Consider the following 9,272-nt stretch of genomic DNA (forward strand, 5'->3'; position numbering starts at 1 on the left):
CCTAAAACCCAGCACTGTTTATCAAGCATATAGTAGGTGTTCAATATGTTTATTTAATCAAAGTAAAATCTAATCTATTGAGTGAAAAATGGATTTTTTATCCAGTTATCCCAAAAAAGTATCAAATTCTTAACTTTTCCTGTTTTAAATGTGATAACTAAATCTATCCTCCCCCATCCATGTACACCAAGAACAAGATATCACATTTGGATTCCATAAAAAACCTACCTTAACAACCTACGCTGTGACAGCTATAAAATAAATAAAACTAAGAATCAAATGTTATCTGTGCAGAATTTTATCAAGTAATTAAATGTAATAATCACCTTAGTCTACGCCGATAAATTTCAGCAAGTCACATGAGATAAGCTACGTGATTTTAAACGTCGTGGCCTATCATGTGTTTTCCCCATATAGTACCTAAAAATTCCAACTTTATCATCAAAGCCCAGGATAATTTGGAGGTCCAGTCTAACAATCCTCTTTTTCCTTTTTTTTTTTTTTTTTTAACCAAAGAACATTGTTTTAATAATATAATGGCTCGACCAAATGGGGGAAGACAGAAAGGAGACAAAATAAAGTGTCAGTGGCTGAGAGATTTCAAACAGAGTTCAGAGGTTATCCTGGAAGTTATTCTTATGCATTACATAGATACACCTTTTCAGTTTATGGTGTATTTCAGTGGCTAAAGAGAAGTACCTGAAACTGTAGTGTTATTCTCTAGTAGCCTTGTTTCTTGAAGATGATTGTATAAAAATATAATGTTTACAATGTGACTGTGTTTGTGAAAACCTTGTGTCTGATGTTTCCTTTATTTAGGGAATGGACAGACGAGTAAAAAAATATGACTAAAAATAAACAAACAAATAATAAGGGAAACTAAGATTACAATATATTGGGTAGATGAAAATACTAGTAGTCAGTGAGATGGAGGGGTAAGGGATATGGTATGTATGAGTTTTTTCTTTTTATTTCTTTTTCTGGGATGATGCAAATGTTCTAAAAAATGATAATGGTGATGAATATACTACTAGGTGATGATATTGTGAGCCACTGATTGTACATCATGTATGGAACGTTAATATGTTAAGAATGTTTGTGCTTGTATGTTGTTTTGTCAATAAACATTTTTTAAATGTTTTTTTAAAACATATTTTAAAAAATAATGACATAATGAAAAACACAGCAAGTTAGATGGTAGAGTCTTAACATAAGTAAAAGTCAATCCTTATCAAATTTTAATACCATAATAAACACTTTAAAAACTGCTGGAAGGGCCTTAGAAGGTAATATAGTATATGTTTAAAGGAAGTGTCCACCAAAACGGAAGACATTAATACTAAGTAGATGATGAACAGATTCAAGTATGACATTGCTACTTTGAGTTGCATTCAAAAACTCTATTGGACTTGTCTCAGTTAAGAACCACAAGAACTTCATTTTAATGTCTAAACTGTTGAACTGGGACAAATTTTCAGAAGTAAGGAAAACATACCTTTAAATTGTTATATAGTGCATTTTAGTTTAAATGCTGAGAAGAACTTTGCAAATGTGAAGAAGAGAAAATACCATATATATATCTTGTTCTAGATCATCTTTGTCCATCAGGATTTTTTTGAATTGGTGTTTTTTATTTGTTTTGGTGATAGTATGGCTGAATCAATGCTTTCCATTCATTCTCCTCAGTGGTCACTTTTACTCTGAAGGTGTGAAAAGGTGTTGGGACTTCTCCCACGTTTAAGTACATAGGTTCCCCTTTAAATACTACTCCCTCACAATCACCATCCTAAAAACCAGGAGGCTGGTAATCTAGGGGTGTCATGTAAAAAAGTTTCATCATTTGTTGTTGTAAACAAACATCACTTGGTAAAGGTCCCAGATTTTGCATTAGAATATAAATCCTGTGTACGAGGAGAATACTTGCTTTCTTGGTGTTAGCAGATGACATGCTAGATTTTCATTGCTTTGGTTTTTACTTATGAAGCTCATAATTAGTCCATTACTGCTTTATTTGAATTTAAAGTGGTAACATTCTGAAACTGTCTGAGGGTCTTCTGGATTACTGTATACAGCTAAACAACCATCCTTAGACATTTTTTCTGTAAAGCATCATAACATTCTAGCATCCATTTCACTAACTGTGTTGATCCTGAACAATTTCTATCTTCTCTCAGAATTTTGACACAAAGATCATTTATGTTATCTTGTTCCATAAGCACATTCTGGAAATATTCCTCTCAACTATAATTGCAGGATACTGAAACTGCAAGGAACCTCGTGACTAATACTAAAGATTGCTGCTAGTTAATATCTTCTCAGGGAATACCAATGCACTCACAGAAGTTCTCTGCAGCTATTTCTTTTCCATTAAATTATTTTCTTTAATTCAACAGGACATCTTGGGGGGACCAACCCAACTCCGGCAATCAAGAGAGTGGCACAACACCTATCCTCTTTTCACCCTTCTTTCAGAAAATGTGGGTGGTACTGTTTAAGTGTGTTAACTTTAACAAGTAGTACCTAAAGTACCTCCCCAACACATACGTCAAGTATTTCAACAAATGTGTGTAAAAGGTTAAAAAAAAAAAAGTCTTTGTTTTAGGATCAAGATTAGTTGGGTAAATAATATCCATAATGATGGAGTGGTAGATGTATTCCACTATAAAGAAAAAAATAATTTAAGTTTTGAAAACATTCTCAAAGCAAATGTAAGTGGTTAAAGAACAACAAAAGATGACACAGGAGGAAAAAGGGGTTAGATATTGTCTGAATATTCCATTGCCTATGTGAAGGTTTTCAATTTTAAAGGATTTACTTCTGTCCTTCAGTAAACCAAAAATCTTGAAAACTGCCTGTCTTATGCCTAAGTTTCCAAACATTACCTCAGAAGCAAAACACTGCAATTGCAATAGATTACATAAGAAAAAATAATGGTTAATATAATGCAGACAAAGGAAAACGTCTACCAGTCCTGTAAGATCTCTTTCTAGTGCATAAGTTAAGTTAGTTCGTTTATTATAAGAAATAAGAGAAATGTTATTAAATAATGTTATCTAGTGTCTTCCCAAATATCTTCAAAAAGAGAAGTTTTAGCAAGCCTATCACGACAAAAGTGTCTTTCTGCTTGCTCAACAAAGAACAGCATTACCAGAGAGCCAGTCAAGATCCAGGCACCTATAAAGGGAGCCTAATCAGTCAATTAGTTGGTCTGGGCTGGGCTGGTACCATCTTAGCACAGCAAATCACAGGACAGAGCTTCTTCTTCAACTTTTATTATGAAGATTTTATTTAGTAGGACAAGGGTGGGGTCCATGATTCTGCATCTCACAGGGGTTACCCATTATGCTGGTCAGAACAGAGGGCTACAAGTTGAGTAACAAGGGGAGCAGACTGAGAAGAAGAGAAATTCTGAACTCAGGTAGGGTCTGCATTTATGATTAAACCAACACTTCGGGCACTTGGTGACAATCTTAGGAAAGTGAATGCTGATGATTTTCCTAATTTCCTGTCCTATTTTTATTACAAAAATTACTTAAAACAGAAAAATATTGTGTTTTCTTTAAGATTCACACTAATGCAGATTTCAATTATCTTTCAATACCAAGCCAGAAAAATCCATGCATTAGGCTTGTTTCTCTGCTCACATATTCAACTTCTTCCCATCTCTCAATAAAAGTAGCCATTTTCTAATTAAACCAAAACATTTCATAGTTAATACATTTATTCTGAATGGAAACCTATGTTTTACCAGTTAATCTGGAATAAGTAGTTACTACTAACCCATGAGACTTTTCCTTTCATATTACAAAATGGCGATTGAAAATTCAAGAGCTCTGGGGGACTTCCGGGAAGATGGCCGAATGGAGTAGCTCAAGATTGGCCTTGCTCCACGGAAAAGCTGGAGAGGGGACAGGAGAGCAATTGAGGCAGCAATTCAGGAGTGCAGCTGACCTGGGAGAGCCTTCTGCACCACATAGGGCAGCCCTAGTTGAGGAGGCCCAGGAACTGTGAGGCAGGAGGCTGGAGCCTGGGCATGGAGGCGCAGAATTCGCGGGAGTGTACGGACTGGAACCAGGGACTGGGAGGTAAGCCAGGCCATATTCCTTGGGCGCACTACCCTGCAGCACAGCCCCAGGACTGGCGACTCACCTAACACCCATGTACCTGAACCCTGTTACCCACTCCCATTCCCCATGCTCCAAATACCCCCACCCCACAAGTGCACATACCTGCCCCCCACCCCCACCCCAAGTGCAGCCCAACCCACCTCTCCTACACCCCTCCCCAGCACTACCTCCCCCTCCCTCTTCCCTGCAGGCTGCTGCCAGCACATAAAGGCTGTGGGCACTAACCTCCATACGTAGGCTACTCCTGCCTAGAGTGTCGCACAGCCTCACCCCGTCTTCCCCCCCCCCGCCCCCACTCCAGCTCTGCACATCAGTTTACAGCACTCCTAGACCACGCATGTGCATGGACCCCCAATTACATCATTCAGCTCTAGGAACTTCAGTTTACAGCCCTAGAACCGCACATGCACACGGACCTCAGCCACACTTCGCAGCTCTGAGAAAGTGCGGAGCTGCTCAGCTGTGTCAAATCTGCCCCAGTCCAGGAAGGCTTAACACCGACCTGCTGCTACAGCTTTATGCATGCATACAAAGGGCCCCGGGCCTTGGACCAGCACACATCAGGGTTATGGACCCCAGACTGGTGGACCCGCATAGCTACATCCTCTCTGCCCGCTGGGCGCCCACCTGCCCTGAAAAAAATCCCCGCAATGAGTGTCCCACCCTGTACCCTGCTCCCTGTGTACAACCATCCCGCAAACACAACACCTTAGACTACTGAAAGAAATCAGGTCCCAAAGTAAATCAATCAAGATATTTACATGCCACAGAAGATAGTAGATTGCTTAAGCATATCAAAATGCAGACAGATACAGCCCTGCCTCATGATCAAATTAAAACACCAGAGGAGACACAGACATCGAAATAACTAATCAAAGCTGTTCATACACTCTATTTATTCTAAGTGGGATAAAATTCAAGAGTTTAAGGAAAACATAAAACGCATAAATAGGAAATAATCAGCCAAGGACAAGTTAATACAGTTTAGTGCCTTTTAACATTTAGTCCCTTTCAGACAGCACTGCTTGATTTATCAAAATCTAAAGAAATCTTTCATTTTATTATATCTGTTGCAAGACCTATATTCTAACTCAAGAACTGACCAACGAGTAAGAAAACCCAAAGAGAAATCTTAAAAGTACGAAAGGCTGATTTTCTTGTTAGCCTTCTAATAAGCATTTGAAAGGGGTCAGGGAGGAGGCATGCAACGTTGAACACCTAAAACTTAGGGTAATGCTAGTTTGGTGGGGTTTTGTGTCTTGAAAATAAATTATGGCATACAAATATTTACCAAGGATATCATTTCAAGGAAAAATAAATCAATAACTGCACTTCCACTCATACCAAAAGAATTATTTTGCAGATTACATTTATGCTTAAGAACTGTCTCTTTGTTACTAAACATTTGCACTGCTACAAAGTAATAGATTATGGAATTCTAATTTTTTATTTAAGAAAGAATAGAATTTCAGCTAATTACATGTTTTAGAACATTTCAGAACTGAAGATCTAATACACTTTGGGGACCTGAAATAGTCTAGTAACACTAGGAGAAATATTTATACAGTTTAACACCATAACCAATCAGAACTTATATCCAACATGACAAGAAGGTTGAGTCTGCTTGAAAATTGTAAGGTAAATACAAATAGCATTCTAATTTCATGGAACAGTCAGGAAAAGGCCAAATGGTAAAAATTATGGCACTATTTAAAATAACAAACAGTAACTGTCATTTTACAATAAAAACATTTTAGGAAGACCAACAAAAGTGAAGGAGCCTTGGAGAATAATGCAGGGCTTTTCCATGAGGTCAGGATAGTGAAGAAAGGTGCTTATGTTTGCAAGTTCACACCACAGCTATAAAAGAGCCAGACCTAATGAACTTATTCTGCCTTTCAGTAAAGGGAACCAGGCACCAAGTTAAATCTAAGGAGGAAAAATTCTTTTGTTTTTATTGCCAAAGTAAAACAAATAAAATTATATGGCACATATTAATGCAACAAACTAAATCAAAAGTCTACATAAGAGTATCTAGATCCCGGCGTTTGCCTGCAGCAAGATGGTGGCAGTCTCAATGTCAGTGGCGCTGAAGCAAGCGATGTGGGGGAGAAGGGCAGCAGCTCTAGCTGCCATTTCCGTTTCCAGGGTTTCAACCAGGTTGCTGAGCACTTCCACGTGGAGGTTAGCACAGGATCAAATTCAAGACACGCAACTCATCACAGTTGATGAAAAATTGGATATTACAACTTTAACAGGCGTTCCAGAAGAGCATATCAAAACTAGAAGAGTTAGGATCTTTGTTCCTGCTCGTAATAACATGCAGTCTGGAGTAAACAACACAAAGAAATGGAAGATGGAGTTTGATACCAGGGAGTGGTGGGAAAACCCCTTGATGGGTTGGGCATCAACGGCTGATCCTTTGTCCAACATGGTACTGACCTTCAGTACTAAAGAAGATGCAGTTGCCTTTGCAGAAAAAAATGCCAACATGACAAACAAACTCACTGCCTTCCCCCGTCTACGTGGGGCATGACTCCCAGGGGTGTGGACCTTCCTGGCAACATGGAACAGAAATCCTAGAATGAGCTGGGACTCAGCTCCAAGGAATTGAGAAAACCCTCTCGACCAAAAGGGGGAAGAGCAAAATGAGACGAAATAAAGTGTCCATGGCTGAGAGATTCCAAAGAAAGTTGAGAGGTTATCCTCAAGGTTATTCTTATGCATTAAGTAGATATCACCTTGTTAGATAAGGTGTAACAGAGAGGCTGGAGGGAACTGCCTGAAAATGTAGAGCTGTGTTCCAGTAGCCATGTTTCTTGAAGATGATTAAATAATGATACAGCTTTCACAATGTGACTGTGTGATTGTGAAAACCTTGTGTCTGATGCTTCTTTTATCTACCTTATGGACAGATGTATTAGATTAAAAATAAATAAATAATAGGCAAAACAAATGTTAAAATAAATTTAGAAGATTAAAATGCTAGTGATCAATGAAAGGGAGGGGTAGGGATATGGTATGTATGTATTTTTTTCTGCTTTCTTTTTATTTCTTTTTCTGAATTGATGCAAGTGTTCTAAGAAATGATCATAATGGTGAAAATACAAGTATGTGATAAAAAAAGAATGTTCATAGTGTATGCTGATTGGTTTTATTAATAAAAAAAGAATGCTTTATAATACCAAAAAAAAAGAATATCTATTATTTTATTAGGTTATCATTTTGTGTAACTTCATTTTCTAAAAAAAGATGAAAAGTTCCTGTATTAGTTAGGGTTCTCTAGAGAAACAGAATCAAGAGGGAACACTCACAAATACAAAATTTATAAAAGTGTCTCACATGACCGTGGGAACCCAGAGTCCAAAATCCACAGGGCAGTCTGTAAAGCCAACGATTCCGATGTAGGGTCTGGACAAACTCCACAGGAGAGGCTTGCTGGCCAAAGCAGGAAGAGAGCCTGTGTCTCTTCTGAATCCTCCTTAAAAGGCTTCCAGTGATTAGACTGAGCATCATTCATTGCAGAAGACACTCCCCTTTGGCTGATTATAAATGGAATCAGCTGTGGATGCAGCTGACATGATCATGATTTAAATCTATATTTAAATGTCCTCATGGCAACAGACAAGCCAGCACTTGCCCAACCAGACAAACAGGTACTACCACTTGGCCAAGGTGACATATGAACCTGACCATGACAGTCCACTCCTTGTCAACTTGGCAGCTATACATACCACCTTAAACCACACCTAATTTCTAAATAAAAAGCAATAAAACACATTATTTCTTTCACCTAACAATACTCAACTGTCCTTTATATAACTGGAAACACATTAAATCTCTCCAGAAGAGGGTACAAATCCTTGGGTAATATTCATTCTTAAACTTGATATCTTACAACTTAAATAGTATAACAGGAACAAAACAGCATTACAGTCCCCGTTTCTGTAACTGATCACGTGGTCATAGTTCATATTTATCACTACCTGTTTTCACTACCCATTCCATGCTCCCTTTGCCCTCAGCAAGCACTTCAGCTGGCCGTGGCTCTTCGCCTGGTGGGGTGACCCAAACCTTCATTCCTGAAGTTTCAGAGCCATTGGGAGTCCTGCCTAGATTGGGTTGTTGCAGTTTTCCATTGATTTTAATCACAGGGCATGGGAGTACTAATAGACGCCCCAGGGGATCTCCTATATTCCAAGAAAACTCCTTTCTACCTCCATTATGTAGTTGCAGTCCTACTTCCCCCTGATAGTCAGGGTCAATCACCCCAGACAATAATGTAATCCCCTTCTTGGCTTGTCGATCCAGTGGCATAAGTAACCCAAAGTTACCAGCTGGCAGTCTTAGATTCCAGTTCAGTGGTATCATTGTTGTTTCTCCTGGAGGAAACACACCCTGTTTTGGAACTAAAACCTGTAGACCAGCATAACTCAGGGTAGTAGGGACAGGAAGCAAAAATTTTCCTAGTGGATCATTAGGGGTAATAGTGAGTGGCACCACTCCCATTTCCACCCCTTGGTTCCTAGACCCATGGATCCTGGCTATGGGAGAAACAGCACCATACAGTGGACGCTGATTCAGAGCATATACAGCTTCCTGGAGAACATTACCCCAGCCTTTCAAGGTATTGCCACCTAGAGGGCACCATAATTGAGTTTTCAAAAGGCCATTCCACCATTCTATCAATCTAGCTGCTTCTGGATGATAAGGAGCACGGTAAGACCAGAGAATTCCATGAGCATGTGCCCATTCCCATACTTCATTTGCTGTGAAGTGTGTTCCTTGATCCGAAGCAATGCTGTGTGGAATACCATGACGATGGATAAGGCATTCTGTAAGCCCACGGATGGTAGTTTTGGCAGAAGCATTGTGTGCAGGGAAAGCAAACCCATATCCAGAATACGTGTCTATTCCAGTTAGAACAAATCACTGCCACTTCCATGAAGGGAGTGGTCCAATGTAGTCAACCTGCCACCATGTAGCTGGCTGGTCACCTCGGGGAATGGTGCCATATCGGGGGCTCAGTGTGGGTCTCTGCTGCTGGCAGACTGGGCACTCAGCAGTGGCTGTAGCCAAGTCAGCCTTGGTGAGTAGAATTGCTGCTGCTGTTCACAAATACCAAACATGTTGGAAGGGCTTTTC

The 9,272-nt window shown here is 39.3% G+C and overlaps 1 protein-coding gene and 2 pseudogenes across 4 annotated transcripts in view; 1 reads left to right on the forward strand and 2 right to left on the reverse strand.

Moving 5' to 3' along the window:
• Window positions 1-9,272, reverse strand: part of PLPP1 (phospholipid phosphatase 1) — a 151,765-nt gene that overhangs the window by 35,016 nt on the left and 107,477 nt on the right. The gene's annotated exons all lie outside the window — the stretch shown is intronic.
• LOC143646373 (HORMA domain-containing protein 1 pseudogene) lies at window positions 1,525-4,099 on the reverse strand (annotated as a pseudogene).
• On the forward strand, window positions 6,172-6,678 carry LOC143646250 (NADH dehydrogenase [ubiquinone] iron-sulfur protein 4, mitochondrial pseudogene; annotated as a pseudogene).

This window comes from Tamandua tetradactyla, chromosome 9 (genome assembly GCF_023851605.1).
Source record: "Tamandua tetradactyla isolate mTamTet1 chromosome 9, mTamTet1.pri, whole genome shotgun sequence".
NCBI classification, from domain to species: Eukaryota; Metazoa; Chordata; class Mammalia; order Pilosa; family Myrmecophagidae; genus Tamandua; species Tamandua tetradactyla.